Raw genomic sequence first — 19,866 nt, forward strand, 5'->3', positions numbered from 1 at the left:
TACGGTAGTCACAGAGGACACTTGGGACATTTGTGATAAAGATGGACCACTACCCTCAAACTCCTTCAGATTAAGTTCAAACCTAACCAGAACAGGCTAACTCTTGTGCATAGGAACCTCTTACCCACAAAGCATTTGTCTTAGCAGGACACAGCTCCGTTTATTCTTGTCCCATCCACCACTGCACCCGGGGCTTGCACAGCCTCATCTGACTCAGATGCAATGGAGAAACAGCGATGCGCATCATCAGTGCACTGGTGACACCTTGCTCCAAAACACCCAATGACCACTCCCTGCAACTTTCATATAGATAAAACAGTGAACTGTAAACATCAGGGGGCTTAAGGGAACTCTCCCAATGCATGTCTCCGGACATGGCCCTGCAGGTAGGAAGACAACCACCTTGCCATAGTGCCACTGATGCCCATCCCACAAGGTCAGGATTCCACCATTTTCAAGGATGTCTTGGATGCTGTGGAAGAGTTGAGTCTCGCAAGGTAGGTTCTAATCCAAGTCAGGCACCAGATATATAAAATCATACTTTCAGATTCAGTGTTTAGTGTCCATGACACACCACCAACACCCAGCTCCATTCTCAGAAGTCACTAACTTGAATTATGGCTTTATCACTGAAACATGTTGTATCCCCCTACCTACATTTCCAAGCAGCAGTACTGTAGTTAGCTTGCATATTCTATTCCATGGTGTCCACATTGCCATGGCAGTAGGGAGCGTTCCTATGAGTCGGCGCCTCCTTTTTCAAGCAACCCAGAGAAGACAGCAGCAAACAGCCGCTGGGTTTTTAGGCAGCAGAATCGAGTGAACTGTAGAGTTGGGAGGAGGAACTCTAATGCCCTAAATGTTTTGATTTCAGGTTTGTTCCTTGTTGTTTTAAACTGGCGCTCTCCCACCTGCTGTCTAAAGTGGTGCAACCCATTCTACCGCCCAACTTCCCTGCAGGTGTAGACCGGAAAAGTAGGTAAAGCGACATGGGGACATTGTAGGGAACCAACTCCGAATTAAGCTTATTTTTCACTTTTTTGTTTCCCCCCCAAGAGCATATTGGCGCGGCCTTGGTCGAAGTTAGCCGTGGGGACTGGAGGAGAAGTGCTGCGGTGCGGTGCTCTCTGGGCGCTGCTTGCTCGGGCAGGCGCTGTTCTGCGAGGGGGCCTAAGGGGAGGCCCGGCCGCAACTCGTTGCTCAAGAACAAGGCGCGGTCGGAACATCTCCTCAACTTCGCGCGCACGTGCGCACAAAGGGATTTGGCGCCGCAACGCGCCCAGCGTTTTCTCCCCCTCCTCCTTGGGGTTAACTACGCCTTTACTCGTGGTATCCAAAACAAAGCGCGCGCAGGCCATTGGAAAGAGAGAGGAATCAGTCTACCCATGTGGACTTCCCCCAACTTCCAGGCTAGCTATGATCTACATCCCCTTCCCCCACCCCGCTTCTAAGACTTGTTTGCTGAGGGGTATTACTTTTTTAAGAGCGAGATCGCATGGAGGATGGCACAATGCAATAGCGGCGGCTCAGGGGGGGTGCCTTCATTTTTCCTTTTGTGTACTTTTAACGTTTCCACAACGAGGCACTCGGCTTGGGTAAAAGTTGCAGAGGCGGGATCGACGTGAGAAAAAAGTTAAGCGCAAAGAAAGCCCGAGCTCTTGGCTGCGCCTTTGTTTGGTGCCGGGGGACGCGAGGAGCGGGCGCACACCCGAGGGGCGGCGGGCGAGGGAGAGCCACTTAGCTCAGATAGACGGACCCGCAGCAATTGCATTGTTTTCTCCTCCCCCCCCCCGCTCCGTCCAACCGTTTGAAAGAGGAAGGAGGAGAAAGCGGAAGGGGTTATCCTTCTGTCTCCTAAGGTGAGTTGCGTTTCTCTTTTGTGGAGCGCCGCGAACTTTAACTATTCTTCTCTCCCCATCCTCCCCAAAACAGCGGGACCTTATAGCAGCAAAAGTTTTCTTTTTGTGTGTTAAATACCCCCCCTCCCACCCAGCCCGGCCTTTGCTTGTGTGCGTTAGTTAGGAAGCTGTAGCCTCAATGGCAGGCAGTTTAGTCTGGGATTAGAATGTGCTCTTGGCGTCGGTGTGTGTTTGTGTACTTCCCCTCCTTCTCATTGATAAAAATATGGAGCAAGTGGAACGAACAGGCTGGGACTGAGACTTGTTGCTTTTGGGAGACGACTGAAAACGATGGTTTGTAGATGAGAATTGGAGGCGGCGGGTGGGGGAAGGACTGTTTTTTTGCTTTCTTCCATAGTCCCCACACTCTTTGCGTTCCTCAACCTCCTCCCCTTTCATTTTGGGAAGCGGCTCCAGTAGTCCCTATTCAGGGAGGACAGGTGAAAAGCCTGGCGAGTCCCTATTATTGTGGGCTGCCGGGTGCTCTCGTTCCCACCGCTCCCTCCCTCTCGCTGTGCAACAGGTAGAGAGAGATGTCAAAAGCTGGTTGCTGCCGATCTCCTTTGCGCGAGGACGCTTTTGTCCCCCTTGGCTGGATGGATACGTTTCCAAAAGTGAAAGGGAAACGTGTTCACCTCACATTTTGCTGGCCTCCCCTATCCTGCACCTCCCTCCCCCCCTTCACTTCGGGTGTGAGGATATCTTCCCCATTTTCGGGAAATCAAGACCTTGTTCTTGGGAATCGTAAGGGGAGGAGTCTGGGAAGGGGAATCGAGCCTAGCCCGAATACCGAGGGGAATTGTTCTCAATGACCGTCAAGGGGAATCCAAACAAAGAGGTGCATCTACCGGAAATAATGATTTGAGAGATTCTCCTCCTTGCCCCCTCCCGCCTCCATTAAAATTGTTTTTCTGGGAGGCTCAGTTAGAGGGAAGTTTTGAACTGGAGGCTGTGATGAGGCGCAAAGGGAAGTCTACGAGAGGCTTCTTTTGGGGGGGGGGAGAAAAAAAGTTGCAGGGCAGGATCTGTTCAAAAGAAGAAGGGAAGGCTGAAGTTAGACTTGAGGTGCTCTTGGATGGGGGTGGGTGGGGAGAGGGAGGGGGAGGGAAAGGGGGTGAGAGGGAGAAACCTGCTGCCGCTTGCTGGTTCTTTGTCTGCTCAGGGAACTTGAACAAAAGAGGAAACTCCGATGAACTCTCCATCTCCCCTTCTGGGTTTATCTGGTCTTTTCAACAGTTTATTCAGACTTCTCCAACTTCTCCCAAAGACTTTGTAGGATGTTCCAGCTACTCCTCAGAGAGTCCTGGTTTTTAATTTTAATATATATATATTTGGTCTTAAGTTAAGAGAAGAAGGAAGGTGAGTTACTTCTGCTGTTTCTCCCCCCCTCTTCCCTTTGTGGCTTTGTTATCAACTGAAAGTGTTAAGTGGAAACTGCGTTAGAGAGGTTGGGATGTGTGCATCAGGCTAGTGTGGAATCCACTTGGGTCTGGATGTTAATACGCTGGGGGTATGATGTTGATTTTGTTAATGCCTGCAATTCTGTCAATTTGGATCTGCTTATGTAATGCAGTTTGGCGGGCACCAAGAAGGGGGGGGGAAGAGACTGCCTCTTGCTTGAGATGTGGATTCTCAGGACAGTGACTGGGAAGAGTGTTTTTTGTGACTGGGGGTGCTGGCTGAACCAAGAACGGGATGCTGAAATGATCAGATTGAAGGGAAGGTGGACATTTTGGAAGGTGTGGTCTACATTGAAACTGCTTGGGTGAGATGCAGGTGAATGCTGGTTCTTTGTTGATGTGTGAGTTTGTGGAGGCATAAATGTATGTACCAGCAGAAACTTCTCCACCTCTGTAGAACTGGAAAGCTGTTCGGAGCTGGACCATTAGGACAGCACATTTCACTGTCAAATGGGCCATTATTAAGATGGAAGTTTTCAGGCCCCTTTGACCTAGCTTTCCAGTATACTTGTGAAAATCTTGTGTTCTTTTTGTTTGTTTCAAAGCTCTGGCATTTCTCCCCTTTTGTTAAGTTTTGGTAACTTACGGTACATTATGTTCCTATTTGCTCTCTTCTTATTATTATTTAAATCATTTGTCCTGAATTTTTCTGTTTCTTTCAATAACCACTTTTTTCTTAATCCCATTGTTTACCTGCTTTTCCCAGTTGCTGTGTTCCTTTCGATTTACTTACCATTCTACAACTTATTTCTTTTACACCACATTTGTTTTGCAGTGATATCTGCAGGCGTGTCTTCTTTTAATACTTTATTTTGATGCAGACTCTTACACTACAGACTTACACTAGTTTAATTCTTCTTTCCTCCCCGGGGAATCCTTGAAAGTTTAGTTCCATGATGTGGACTAGAAATCTTCAGTGCGATTTTCAGCGCCCTTGTAGAACTTCATGTTCCAAGGATCTTTGAGGAAACCATGCTAGTTGGATTGGTACCAAACCATTTTAAGTTTATAGTGTATATCCGTCCTACATTTTCTCCTCACTTTTCTCTCACAAATGTTAGTAGATCCACAGGAGAGCTTGCAATGGATAGATTATTTACTGTCATGGCTGGTCTTGTTGAACCAATATAATTCTAGCACTTGGATCTAGTACTGGAATGACAAATGCTGGATCTAATGTGCAGTAACACACAGGCCTTCTCTATGTAGGAAATTCTGGAGCACCTTCTGAGTATTGTAACCACCGACAGAGCCAGGCTGGTAAGATCAGTAGTACAGATAAAAGTATTGGCAATCTGGACACTGTGTGACTAGGCCTTCATATGAATCCAGTTGTGTGATTCCTATACAAGTTTTCCAGTTAAGGGCTGATGTTAAGGTTTGAGAGTGTAAGCTGTAATGCCAGAAATACTTACAAAGTTCATTAAGCTCAGCAGAGCTCAGAACAATAGAGTACTTCAAGAATAGAGCTACAAAGGAGAGAGGGTGGGAAGAGAAATAGAGAAATCAGGCTCCTAACTTGTACCACCTCATATCTCATATTTTCCAACTTCTGAAATGTTCAGTTTTCTTCTTAAATTAATCTTATTACTTTAATTTTTGCTTATATCTTTGTTTAATGTATTTCACTGATTCCCTATTAACTTTCCTACTCCATTTCTTACCTGAGGCTTTGAAGCTTTTTCCAAGGGCTTTTCAACAACAATAGAAGCTTCAAGCCTATAGAAATATTGTGGGGGTTGTGCAGTTGCTATTGTGATTTGTAGTTGAGGAATTGCACTTGGTGCGTGTTTGGGCAATGTGCACTTGTTCTAAGCCTAAAACCCAAGCAGGTTATGAAAAGGGAAGTTGGCCTTTTAAATAGTCAGTCCTAAAGGTTGCCTTTGGTTTTGGGGATCAGCTGTGAAGTTTCGTTAGAAATCTTAAAAACACAACAAAAACAAAGATCACCTAGATGTGTACAGAAAAAGATCCCTGTTGGATTAGGCCAAAGGCCCATCTAATCTAGCATTCTGTTCTCACAGTGGCTTATTGGAAGCCTGCAAGCAGGACATGAGTGTGACAATACTTCCTCCACTTGTGCCCATCATATTATTCAGAGGTACAGTGGTACCTCGACTTACGAACGACTCGACAACTTATTTTTTCGACTTACGAGTGGGGCGAATGGCCACACGCTTACAAATTTCTCGACATCCGAACGGAAACCGTGGCGGTTTTAGATAGGGTTTTTTCAACTTACGAATTTTTAGATGGGGTTGCTTCGACTTACGAATTTTTCCATTTCCAATGCATTCCTATAGGAAATCACGTTTCCAATGGCGCTTTTCGACTTATGAATTTTTCGACCTACGAAGGTGCCTTCGGAACGGATTAAATTCGTAAGTCGAGGCACCACTGTATACCACTTCTGAAAATCTAGGTGACTGCTTAGATTCTAGAATAAAGACAATCAGTCCTTTTTGGTTAGATAACTACGGTATTCCTCATGCAAGTGCATGCTGTCTGTTGGATCTTATACCCATAGTCAGCATGACTGCAATAACAACAACAACAACAACAACAACAACTTGTCCTTTCGGTGCTACCAGACAGACTCTTCATTGTTTTTGCAGCAAGAGACTAATGTGGCCACCCCTATCGAAAAATGGTAGGACCACAGTTTCCAGAAGATGAGTTGTAACCATATTTGGTAAGAGAACTGTGGCTAGTTTAACCATGTGGTTCAAACAGTGTTAAGTATGTTACACTACAGTCAAATGCAGCAAAGCCCCTTTCTCACTGCAAAACACCCCTGGAGGCACTGTTTTGCGTGGGAGAAGAGGTGAGAAGGAAGGGAATGCTTAAGCCAGGCATAAGCAAACTCAGCCCTCCAGCTGCTTTGGGACTGCAACTCCCATCATCCCTAGCTAACAGGACCAGTGGTCAGGGATGATGGGAATTGTAGTCCCAAAACAGCTGGCGGGCCAAGTTTGACCATGCCTGGCTTAAGCCTTCCCTGCTGGCTCACTTGACCCTGAAGATCCCTTCTGCAATCTGTTCCTTTCATTTCTGCTAGTATTGCAGATCCATGTTTACCTTGCAAACATGGGTCTGGAAAATCACAGGGTTAGAAATTTAAATAGGGATGGGAAATTTCAGGGGAAAATTGATGGGCAGAAGGAAGTGATTTGAGCATCTCTTTCTTCCTTTCATCCTTTCTCTGATGCAGATTTCCCTTTGGGCTTTGTTATAGTGTACTGTAATGAAGTTATAGTGTATCTTGCGACTAAATCTACAGGAACAGAAAACTTTCAAATGTATGCAGATTATAAAGTCAGGAGAGCATGGTCTTTGGGGGGACACATTTCCTCAGAATTGTATCTGCCTACGGGTTGAGTTGCCAGTAACTTTAAGAAATCTTCCCTTTAACAGGCAGTTAAGAGTAATGTTTGTAACTTTAGATTTGTGGACCCACTTGTAACCGCCTAAGAGTCTAGGATGGTATCCATTTGATACTCTTTTAGTTATTGTGTCAGTCTTCTTGTGTACTTTGTGATTTATGCAAACAACAGAATTTGTGCTTTACTGTGCACCAAAACTCAATAAAATTTGTGCTTAACTGTGCGCCAGACTCATCTTTGCTGTAGTTGCGAGGAATTAATGGGTAATGATAAGTTGCCAGAGGTAAGATTTAAAAGTTCAATGCATGTGGAAAAACCCTATTGAGGAAAAGTTGCTTCTGTAATACTCCTAAAATGGGTGGTGCTTAATTGTAAAAGTACAGTGGTTGAGATGAAATGGGTTAGGCTGCAATCCTCTATGCCTTTACCTGGGAGGAACTCCAATTAAGTCCAGTGGAGCTTACTTTTTAAATAGGCACACATAGATTTGCACTGCAATAAAAGCTTCTAGAACAGTGGCTCCCAATGAGCTAAGTACTGCAGACCCTGTGTTTTTCAAAAGCCAAGTTATGGACACCTTACTTTTGAAAATTTTCATATCTCTATCATTGATTGCTTTTGTTATGTGAATGGTGCCACAGATTCCCTGGATGGTTTACTTATGTGAACCCCTTGAGGTCTGCGAACCCCAATTGGGAACCACTGATCTAAAGCAGGAGTGGCTCACCTGCTGTTTGGGGCTCTGGCTTACCCTCCCCAGCAAACATTTTTCTGTCCCCCACCGAAGCCCTACCAGGTTTTGCAGCAGCCAAAAGGAAAACTATATAGTAGATTCTGCACTGGGCTGGGCAGAGCACAGTGCCCTGATGGGGATGCAGATTGCCCTTGTGTGTGCAAATGGTCACACTCATCATTGGCATGTGGTCCCCTAGAGCACCCCTGTTCCAAAGGAATATCAGGGTTGTTCTGATACTTTCATCTTTGAACACAAACTAGGCTCACAGGAGTCTTCCACCTGAATTCGAAACATGTTTAGGTGAAAACAGACCTTACTTAAAAATCAGTCAGACTTAAGTCCAAGTATGTGTGCTTACAATCACAGCTTTAGAATTATTTTATAGTGTAACTGTTGAAATGTGCCAATACCAAAGCTTACAACCTTTCATTTCTATTGAATAGGTAAACAGTGTGAATATCTCTGAACCAGGATACCTGCCAGCAAGCTACGTCTAAATCTGTATCAACCAGAACCAGACAGATGCCATGTTTTATTAACCTTCTCATTGTGGAATACAGTATAATCCAAAGAAGACACCAATATTTGGATTTATAAGTTGGAAGAATTTCTCCAAATGGAAGCCGGTGAAAATTGTAGTTGAATGGCTTGGTCACCTCCGTGATTCAGAATAAGGTATGTGTAAAATAAACAGTGTTGTTCAGAATAGGTCTTACTCAAGTACTGATTTGATGCCAAACTTGGGATTTAGCTATGTTATGCATGTCAGTTATGTGCTCCAAAATATGTTCATTTGTTAAATACAGCTTCTGAAATGTTGAGGCATGTGTAAGGCATCAGGAACCTGTGGTCCTCCAGATGTTGTTGGTGTCAATCAGTCCTGGTTGGCATGTTTAATGGTCAGGGATGTTTGGAGCTGGAGCCAGTGTGGCGTCAGACTGGAACATGGGAGAACAGGCTTCAAATCCCCTACTCAGCTTTGTAGCTCACTGGGTGACCTTGGACCATTCGCTGCCTTTCAGGCCAACCTACTTCGTGGGGAATGTTGTGAGGGTGAAATGTGAAGTGGTACAACAATCTATGCTGCCTTGAGCTGCTTGGAGGAAAGATGGGATAAATAAATAAACAATAAACATCTGGAGGGCCACAGGTTCTCTCTCTCTCTCTCTCTCTCTCTCTCTCTCTCTCTCTCTCTCTCTCTCTCTCTCTCTCTCTGTGTGTGTGTGTCTGTCTGTCTGTCTGTCTGTCTGTCTGTCTCTCTCTATCTGGATCTGGCTGGCCTGAGTCTTGTTGGTCCACACAGACAAGAAGAGATTCTTAACTGGTTAGTTCAGAGGAATCAGGTGGTCTAGGTCAAGAGACATATTGTGACCCATAGACTTGACCTTCCCAGTCTGAGCAACTTGTCACAGACTCATTTATTTCCATTGCCTTATAACACATTGCTCGTCTGCTGCCTCTTTGTCTTTTCCCGCCTGCCCTGGAACCCAGCCTTCAATGTGACTTGGGCCACATCACCTTTTTGGACTGTACCTTCTTTGACCCTGCTTGGCCTTACAAAAGTGATACCTAGATTGGGTGTTGCTGTTCTTAAAAGGTGGTTAGGATCTCTGGGTATCTCTCCCTACACCGTCTGAAATTTACTGCAGCCTTTTCTTTTAAGTTTGTCTTGTTGGATGCTTTTGTGGAAGCCGACCATTTGTACATATCGTGAGTGTCCATTTACACAGTGAATTAGGCTATGGCTTTAAGTGGTCAAGGCATGGGCGTACCCAGGATCAAAACTAGGGGGGCAAGGGGAGGGGCCAAGGCACGGAAGGGGAGGGGCCACAAAGTGGGCGGGAACAGCGAACTCGCGCTCCGCCGGGCTGTGCCCCTCCCTAGAAGCAGGGCTGGTGGGCGGAGGCGGAGCCCAGCCCAGCGGAGCGCGAGTTCAGCGTTCCCGCCCGCCGCGCTCTCTGGTTCCCCGCCGCGCTTGGCCTTGCCAGAGGGCGCGACGGGGAGCTGGAGGGAGGGCGCAGCGCGGCGGGCGGGAACGGCGAACTCGCGCTCCGCCGGGCTGTGCCCCTCCCTAGCAGCAGGGCTGGTGGGCGGAGGCGGAGCCCAGCCCAGCGGAGTGCGAGTTCGGCGTTCCCGCCCACCGCGCCGCGCTCCCTGGTTCCCCGCCGCGCTTGGCCTTGCCTGAGTGCGCGCCGGGGAGCTGGAGGGAGGGTGCGGCGCGGTGCGGCAGGAATGGCGAACTCGCGCTCCGCCGGGCTGTGCTCCGCCTCTGCCCACCAGCCCTGCTTCTAGAGTAGGGCAGCTGCCCTAACTTGCCGCATGGTGGGTACGCCCTTGGGTCAAGGTGGATACTATGGGGGGAATAAATAAGTATTTGGGTAAAATATTAGCGTTGAGAATAGAAGCAATTTTTTGGATTTGTTTAAGATTGGGTGAATGTTAAATGCATGCCTCTGAAAGGTATCTCAGATAGTTGTGGTGTTTGCTTTGGTTTTTGTCTTGTCAGTTTTGTATGCTCTGTTTGTATTTAGGGCATAGTGCCATAAAAATAGTTGCTTTTGATATGCATATTTTCTCCCAAAAGATTTGTTGAGGTCTGGAAAAGATGTAGGGCAGTTAAGTATGCACTCCTTAAGAAAAAGTGTTGAGGATGGCTGGTTATTTTTAACATTAGGGAGAGAAGAATAATCTCTTGTTTTCCAAGTTGTAAAGAGAACTTCAATTCCCCCCCTCCCAAATCTTCATTATATTGAGGGTTTATTGATAACAACAACAACAACAACATTTATTTATTTATTTATTTATTTATTTATTTATTTATACCCCGCCCATCTGGCTGGATTTCCCCAGAAACTCTGGGTGGCTTCCAATCAAATATTAAAAACACAATACAGGATTAAACATTAAAAACTTCCCTAAACAGGGCTGCTACTAGGAAAAATCGAATGGAAAACGGGAGTCGAGCGGAGCCTAAAGGGTCGAATCCACATTCGTAAGGGGAGAGTTTTTCTGCATCTGGTAGTGTTTGTGGAAGCCAAAAGCTAATTAAAATTAAGAGGGTAGAGATTGTTGCGGAGATAATTAGTATACTTATAAGGTTCATTACTTTTTCTCAGGTATTGAGATTGGATGAGTGGAAGTCATCTATATTAGTTATATTAAAAAAGTATGAACCTCATCAGTAAATTGATACATATAGGAATAGTCATACAACATCTACAAAGTGTCAGTATCAGGCGGCTGCTTCAAATCCAAAGTGGTGATTGGTTGTAAAATGATAAAATGTTTGTCGAATTAAGCAAATAAGAAGAAAGGTTGAACCAATAATTACGTGGAGACCGTGAAATCCTGTGGCTACAAAAAAGGTGGCGCCGTAAACGCTATCTGAAATAGTAAAGGAGGTTTCGTAATATTCACTTGCTTGTAGTATTGTAAAATATAAGCCGAGTAAAATTGTTAAAGCTAATGCTTGGGTGGTGTCTTTTCGTTTTCCCTCTATTAGAGCATGATGGGCTCATGTTACTGTTACTCCGGAGGCAAGTAGGATGGCGGTATTTAATAGTGGAACTTCAAAGGCATTTAGAGGTTGAATACCCGTTGGAGGTCAGTGGCTACCAAGTTCTGGAGTTGGGGCTAGACTAGAATGATAAAAAGCCCAGAAAAAGCCTAGAAAGAATAGTACTTCAGATGTAATGAATAGAATTATACCATGTCGAAGTCCTTTTTGTACTGGTATTGTGTGGTGACCTTGATAAGTTCCTTCACGGATAACATCTCGTCATCATTGAAGCATGGTTAATACTATAATAATTAGGCCTAAGTATATAATATTTGTGTTATTGAAGTGAAACCATGCTGCTAAACCAGATGTTAATAATAAAGCTGCGATGGCTCCTGTCAAAGGTCATGGGCTGGGGTCTACTATGTGAAAGGGGTGTGCTTGTTGGGTCATTAGATGTTTTCTTGTAAGTAAAGGGTTAAGAGTAAGATGAAGATATATGCTTGAATCAAGGCAACAGCTATTTCTAGACAGGTTAATAAAATAAGAATAATTAAAGTTATTGAGGCGGTTACGGTTATAGTATTTGCAAGAACAAGAACTGCTGTTGAGGTAAGTTGAATTAGTAAATGTCCGGCTGTTAGATTGGCTGTTAGTCGTACGCCTAATGCAATTGGGCGAATGAGAAGGCTGCCCTTCTCATTTAAAGATGTCCTTTAAAAGTAAGATAGTTTTCCTTGACGTCTGATGGGAGGGCGTTCCACAGGGCAGGCGCCACTACCGAGAAGTCCCTCTGCCTGGTTCCCTGTAACCTCACTTCTCGCAGCGAGAGAACGCCTGAAGGCCCTCGGCGCTGGATCTCAGTGTCTGGGCTGAACAATGGGGGTGGAGACACTCGTTCAGGTATACTGGACTTGAGGCTGTTTAGGGCTTTAAAGGTCAGCACCAACACTTTGAATTGTGCTCGTAAGTGTACTGGGAGCCAATGTAGGTATCTCAAGCTGGTGTTACATGGTCCCGGCGGCAGCTCCCTGTCACCAGTCCAGCTGCCGCATTCTGGATTAATTGCAGTTTCCGAGTCACCTTCAAAGGTGCCTCTAGCATGGTTTGAGATGTTGGAGCATCTTTCCTGGTGAAGTACAGTACCTTCCACCTCAACAGGATTAACAGGGTCAGGCTGTGAATGAACCGGGAGGCCAAGAAATGGACCTTCACCTCTGGTGGGGTTTATTTTTCTCATTTTCACATTTTCTCATTTTTCTTTGACACATCTGTTTAGTGTCCCATCACTTTATTGAGTGGTTTGACATTTTCCCGAAAGATCTGCAGCAAGGTTTGTTTGACCTTGGGAATTGTGTGAGGGGGTAGGAGGCTGGTTCTTTCAGCTGGCATTTGGGGCAGGCTGGGAACTAATTTGGAGGGAGGGTAAGGTAAGTAACCTGAGGCACCTTTGGGTGAAGTGCTTCTGACCAACCACTTTCTATTGCTGTCTGACTCAAGGAGATTATTAGTCCAGTATTCCTGGGATCCAGTGGAACCACCCTGCTGAATGCTGGGCAGCAGGGGCAGGTTGGGGAAGCAAGCCTTCCCCTGAGCTCATCTTCATGGTGAGTTGGCAGTGAAAACCTCACTTCAGTGGATTGGGTTTGAGTGGGGGTAGTGTTGCCCAAGAACCGGGATAAAGGCATGAGGATGCTTCCTCCCCCATGCAAATTCCTTTCTCTCTGTTACCTGCTCTCTTGCTGCAGGTCTTTCGCACTAGCTGATAAAGTTGTGATATATATTTTTTAAAGTAATCTTTATTAGATTTTCCAAAGTAGACACTGATACAAATCATTTCATTCGTTAATATTCCAATTTCAATTATTTCTTATATTATATAGTAAATCCCACACAATTTTATAAATCCCACAAATTTTTATAAAGTAAAAAAAGAACAAACAAACAAAAAACAATAAGCAAAAACAAAAACAAAGAAGAAAAAGAAAAAAGTTGCTAATAGCAATATCAACTTTCAAGCTCATTTCTAATATTGTTGTACTGCGACTTCCCTTCTTCTTTTTCTGTTTCTTACTGTCATCCTTTTCTTTGGCGCTGTCTCTTTCATTATTCAAATTTACTTTTTACTTATAGTTTACAAATATCTTTAACTTAACTATGTACAATTTGTTGATACATGAATTTATGACATAATAAAGTCCTTACAACACTCATTGTTGTTAAATCATACATCTCAAAGTTGTGATATTTTGCATGAATCTTTTTTTCCGGGGATATGGATACTATTGCATCATGAAGGCCGTAATTGGGACTGATTCTTATACACCCTGATGCCTTACATTAATGTCGCTGCCTTCTGTCATGGAGGCCTAACCATGATCTGGGCCCATTTTAGATTCACCATAAAATTTTGACATTTCGGAATCTGATCCATAATGTATCTTACCCAAAGGTACCTTCTTACCTTTGAATCCACCTGAAAAACTGAGTGGGTTATGCTGCAGCTTACAGCATCCCTGGAAATAGGTGTTTTATGTTCTTATTTGTTTCATACTGTTAAATTACTGTTAGTGATCAAATAAATAAATGAACATATTGGTCCTCTTTCGCCACTGTAAGATGTTCCATGGCTGCTGGTGGTGGTGGCGATTTAGATGTTCTAGAAGTATATTGGAATATTTCTGTAACTGATTGTTGGAATGACATTAAATGACAAAACTCGTGATTCATTGTAGATTTTCTTGATATTATAATTTGGACTCAGAAATAGATAGCAACTATGTTACAATGTTCAGATGGCATTTCGAAGCGTGTAACTGACTTCTGATTCTAATAGGCATGAAGGGACATCTGGATGGAAGATTTGCTGAATGACATGGGCTGCTTTACTCTTTTTTTCCTCACTGCATTTTTCAGTTATTCTCTCCCCCTCTACTACTCAGTTCTCCACTAGTCAACACTGGAAATGAACCCAGACCTCTGTGTGTGTGTGTGAGAGAGAGAGAGAGAGAGAGAGAGAGAGAGAGGGGCGGGTGGGCGGAGGGCGGGCCTAGGAAGAATTGGTGAGCAGCAGGTTTAATCACTCCATTGTCCCCACCAATTCTTCTCTGTAAATTCCCACCCTCCTTATTTGTTACCTGACAGTCACCTCTTGGTCCAGCAATGCCTAGTTTTTCCTTGAGAAGGAACATATGCCACAGGTCCTTCTTCCCAGGTGTTTGCATTTATTGGCGTGAGAAATACACCCATGCCCTCTCCGTGTGTGGCTGCGCTGATAGGTTTTCAACCAATCTGTAGTCTTTGTAATTTTAATGTCTGCATATCTGGTAGCTGCCAGTTTATATGTACTTTAGGCTTAACAAAGATGTCAGTTTTGATTTAATGACAGACACTTGTTAGCTTTATATACTGCAGTTTTTCATGAATTGAAAATCTTGCTTAGTTTGAGATGCTTAGTTTGCATCTAGAGCGCAAGAAGAACTTTCATTTGACTGTCCTGTACTGAGTTTTCATGGTCTTTTTTTGGGGGGGGGAGTTGTTTTTTCAGGTTGGGAATATGTTCTGTTCAATAGCCTTAACTCTGTCTACCACCTCTCTACCCTCTATTAGTTGAGTAAATATCCTAACATTAATAAAAACGGTGTTCTGTTTTTTTCTTATATGCTTAGGTTAAGTGGGTGAAAGGACTAAAATATCAATAACCATTTGATTATGAAAATTCTTTCATTAATGCTTGAGAAAGGGATGTAGTGGCAGATTGACTTATGTCCATACAGAAAGTTCCATGCCCTCATCTTGGCATCTCCAAGTGGGCTGGAAAAGACCCGTGTCTGAAACTCCCTGAAACCCCAGGGTGGTTTGTCTGACTAATTCATTATACATATTTAGGTGCCCATTGAAAGTGTTCGTCTTCAACAAGGCCTTGGGTTGATTAGCAATCCTTTAAGATGTGTTTATGGGAGGGATTTTTATGTTTTGTTTTTACTATGTACTTTGAGGTTTTATTCAGTGAACTTCCCTGAGATGAAATTTAATAAATAATAAAATAGTAATAATGAAATTCTTGAGAGCTGCTGCCAGTCAGTGTAGACACTGCTGAGCTAAATGAACTAATTGTGGGGCTTCATCCTCGTCATCGTCATCATCATCATCGTTAATTTGTATGCCATTTTCCCAAAGTGAAACCAAGCTGAAGGTGATTTACAACATCAGAAGATACACATACTGTAATTACAAAAATAAAACAAAATTTGAGTAGCCATGAACAACAAAACACCTCTGTAATTATATAATTAAAATCAAATGGTCCCCGCACATTTCACAATAAGGTCTAACAATAAAGGTACAAATGCATAATACCAAGAACAGCAATAATTAAACATCTGTACAATTAAAATGCGAGCCCATCAATAAACTCCTAAACAACACCCAACCCTGACAGTCTGTAGGCCTACCGAAGAGCAGGTCTTGCAGGCAAGATGGTCTCAGACCCTTTAAGCTAGAGCTTTCCAAACTGTTCATGTTGTTGACACACTTTTTAGATATGCATCATTTCATGACGCAGTAATTCAGTTTTACTAGCAAACTGGAGGTTAAAGTAATCCCTTTCCAGGCCCAGGAAGAGCGCAGGGAGCACTCGTATGACACACCTACCTACTGCAGCCGACACACTAATGTCTTGCAACACACAGTTTGGAAAGCTCTGCTTTAAGCAATAGTGGCTGCTAACGTTTGCTGGAGTTAGTCAGGGCTCCACCCTCCTGGACTAGGTGGGAAGAGCCCAATACAGCAGGAAGCAGCTCTCCTGGGACTTGCAGCAGAGATGGTCCTTATTGTAAAGTGTGTATATAGGTAAAGGTAAAAGGTAAAGGACCCCTGGGCGGCTAAGTCCAGTCAAAGGCGACTATGGGGTTGCGGTGCTCACCTCACTTTTAGGCCAAGGGAGCCGGCGTTTGTCCACAGACAACTTTCTGGGTCATGTGGCCAGCATGACTAAACCGCTTCTGGCGCAATGGAACACTGTGAAGGAAACCAGAGCGCACAGAAATGACGTTTACCTCCCTGCCACAGTGGTACCTATTTATCTACTTGCACTGGCATGCTTTTGAACTGCTATGTTGGCAGGAGCTGGGACAGAGCAATGGGAGATCAACCTTTTGCAGGGGTTTAAATCGCCGACCTTCTGATCGGCAAGCCCAAGAGGCTCAGTGGTTTAGACCATAGTGCCACCCACATCCCTTATGTATCTAGGACAGGGGTTGGCAACCTAAGACCCAGCGGCCGGATGCTGCCCAATTGCCTTCTCAATCCGGCCTGCGGACGTTCCGGGAATTAGCGTGCTTTTACATGAGTAGAATGTGTGCTTTTATTTAAAATGCATCTCTGGGTTATTTGTGGGGCATAGGAATTCATTCATTCCCCCCCCTCCCCAAAATATAGTCTGGCCCACCACATGGTCTGAGGAACGGTGGACAGGCCCACAGCTGAAAAAGGTTGCTGACCCCTTATCTAGGATATCTATCTATCTATCTATCTATCTATCTATCTATCTATCTATCTATCTATCTATCTATCTATCATCTATCTATCTATCTAATCATCATCATCTATCTATAATCTATCATGTATTTACCGGTATGTATATGTATATCTAGCAAATTTGCTTGAGTCCAGATCTTGTAATGCAGAATACAGTATTGTGTCTTCATTTTTAACTCAAAACTAAACAATTCTACAGCCAGAATATATCCAAATTGTGTTTTTCCCAAATTGTGTGGTTGATTTTCAAGCTTTCCCCAAATGGCTTGCCCATTTCAAAATTGTCTTCATCTCTCCAAATTGGGATGTTGCAATGAGGTGAGGCACAATCTGCGCACAAGGATGGAAACAAGGATAGCACTGTAGTCCCTTCTCATAAATGGTCACAGCTTCTTTCCTGTTCTTGCCCTAATTAATGATAGCAGAGCTGGACACTATTATCTCTGTGGTCACTTGGATTTACTCCTGTTACAGGAAATGTGAGCTTCTGAATAGTTGCATTGATTTTCCAGCATAATGCCGTACTGTCCTCTCTATAGCATAAAACATTTCTGGTAATTCTCAGTCACACTTCAGATTCCATTAGGTTTTGAGTACATGCTTATGTGTAGTACTGTGTTTAGAAAGCACCCATAGTTATTAGTGGTTGGTACTAAAGCCAATGGGTTAGCAATTATACGCATTGTGTTGTCTAAGCTTTACAATGGCAGCGCAGCCACACTTGTGTCTTTGTCGTACTAAAATGGAAGTGGTCCACTGTGTACCCAAAGAATATTTTGAGGTAAGGTGTAACAAAAAATGGCTTATAAGTTCCCAGTCTTGCTTCTCTCATTGTAAATGTTGAAATTCTTACTGTGATTTGAGCGTTGTTTTGTTCATGTTAAGATTCTGAAATCCAAATTGGTTTTCTGGCTAAAGTAATAATTAGGTGTGGCCATGACGTAACAGCTGGGCCAAATGAGAGGTGGGAGGGTTTTCAGAGAAACTGCTTTTCTTTATCCATAATAAAAGAAATTCTCCCTGTGGATGATAATGGTGTCCAATAAAGATCATAATCATTTGCTAGTTGATTTTTTTTTATTGTACAGCTCCATCTCTGCAATAAAAACATACCAATAATGGTTATAATTGGTTTCATAATTAGATGTGGCATGGTAGTAATGTAGTCTTTTGATATTCTTTTATTACAGTGAGGTTTCTTAACTCATTTATATGTAATAAGGTAAGAGTGAATGGAGTGTGGGTTTTTCTGGGTTTGTATGAGGAAGAACTCCTGGCTCTATCCTGGCTCCTCCTTTCTCCCATTCTCTCTCCCCTCTGCTATGACATCACTTTAAAAGCAAAACACTGTGCAAGCATTTAAAATGGCTTCTGTACAGAAATGTGCTGGTAAGGGACCCAATTGAGAGCAAGAATACTAAGTAAAAAAATAGAAGCAGGATATCTTCATATAGGAACCTGCTTACAACAATCACTGTGGGGTTTTTTGTTGTTGTTAACAGACAGAATTAAAATGTTTAAACCACATGCCCCGTAAAAAAGCAATTTGCACCATTTTATTAACTCCCAGCTCTATAAAAAGATATGCATTTTGTTTGACTGACTGTTAAGAAATGCATTAGGAGCTGAAACAAGTTATTGCACAAGCTGCATATGATCTGACAACCTTTTGACTTGGTGCCTGGAAAACCTGTGTTCAAGAAATATTGATTGTTCAAGAAACACAAATTTTGCATGATATGCACTGGCTGCCAGTTTTCCTTGCAGGCTCAGTGCAAGGTGCTGGTGTTAACTTCTAAAAGGTCTGAATAGCTTGGGTATGGTTGCCCTTGAGGCTCAACAAGATCAGCCGTGCTTTGGGGGCACCGTGGATGCAAGCAATGGGAGCGACACCCAATGTGGTTTGTCCTGGGCTGTGCGCTCTCTTTGGGGTGGCCTTGGGCATAGGACCTGGGTATCTTAAGGGCTGTGCCACCTTCCATACTCTGTTCATCACATGAAGGCTTGAGTCAGATCCTTTGACAAGGTGAGACATGGTTGATGGCAAGCAGGGCAAGGGAGGGTTGCCTGGCTAAGCAAGTTGCTTCAGGCCCCATCATTATATTGTTTTAGGTGGCTAGTAAACACACGGCTGGTGGAAAAGTCCTCGGAGTTACCGTTTTTCTCTTTGGAATTTAATATTGGGGTGTGTGTGTGTGTTTGTGTGTGTGTGTATTATGATTGATTAAATATAAGCAAGGGACCTTTTTAAAAATGTTTTTGGTATTTTGAATTCTTAGCTGCCGTGACTTACCTAGAAAGTAGACAGAATATAGGTTTGTTAAAAGAAAATACAGTAATAAAATACATAAATTGGGCCTGCAAGAAGAATCTAGTGTGCTTTATAGACGAAAGGGGCCAATAAAAGGTGTTGCTCGTCCAGAATTGTGTGAGATGTCATGCTTTCTATCAGTGCTAATGAAATAGTGCGATTATTTTTTGGCGAACACTTTGCGTGAGAGGGGAGACTTAACAGTCGAGTATCCTTTCTATAGTGTTGGAGATTGGTAACAGAAACACTCTGAAATAATGTGTGTTTTCTGCAACCTAGAAGCTTGAAGCCCAAGAATTGGCTGTTTGGTTCCCATTATTTCCATCTTTACTTAAATATTTTTTAAGCTGCCCTTTGTCAATTAGGTATAGGAGTAGTATACAGTGCCCGCTCTTGCTCCCAGTCACTTCATTGCCTCCTTAGGGTTTCAGGGCTCTTCCATCAATCCCCCCCCCCAACCAGCGCCTGCTTCTAGTAACATCGGGTTTTTTTTTTGCTTCAATTCCTGGACTTCTCTCTCTCTCACTAAAAAAAAAAAAGCCTCTTTCTCCATTTTATTTCACTGCCTTGCCCTTTACAGCTTTCCTACTGTTAATTAAAGGCCCCTACATTTCAAGAGCTAAGAATGATGCAGCTTGGTGTGCCATTGAAATGTTAAAGTTCTTTAAAATAGCAGAGATGAAGTCCGGCTAAAGAGGAAGAGTAGGCCTCTGCTTGACTATCTTTGCCGCCATTAAACTGCTGGTACAACAATTACATAAACAAATGAATGTGTAACCTTTTTCAAGTGCTTTCAATCTAGACAAATCAGAAGTCTATTCCATATAACATATTGTAAGTATACTTCTTGTCTGAAAACCAGTCAGTGAAGTACAAGTGGATTACTTTTTTTTGAAAAGCCCGCTAAGTTTTGTGAATTCTTTCTCTCCTCATCAATTGAGGAAACTTTCCTTTATTAGTCTGAGTTGTGATCTTCTTCCACTTATCTTTACATTATAACACAAATAATATTTATTTAAGGAACATGAAATTTCTGTAAAT

General features: G+C 43.4%; 1 long non-coding RNA gene across 13 annotated transcripts in view; it reads left to right on the forward strand.

The window, feature by feature from the left end:
• The first annotated feature begins 879 nt into the window (after window positions 1–879).
• LOC118089812 (uncharacterized) overlaps window positions 880–19,866 on the forward strand; it is a 256,572-nt gene continuing 237,585 nt past the window's right edge. The window contains exons 1-2 of one of the 13 annotated variants that reach the window (XR_015951414.1): window positions 880–975; window positions 7,921–8,152. This is a non-coding gene — a long non-coding RNA (uncharacterized LOC118089812). The other 12 variants (XR_015951419.1, XR_015951418.1, XR_015951407.1 and 9 more) reach the window with 12 other exon arrangements.

The sequence above is a fragment of the Zootoca vivipara genome, chromosome 8 (assembly GCF_965207765.1).
Source record: "Zootoca vivipara chromosome 8, rZooViv2.hap1.1, whole genome shotgun sequence".
Lineage (NCBI taxonomy): Eukaryota > Metazoa > Chordata > Lepidosauria > Squamata > Lacertidae > Zootoca > Zootoca vivipara.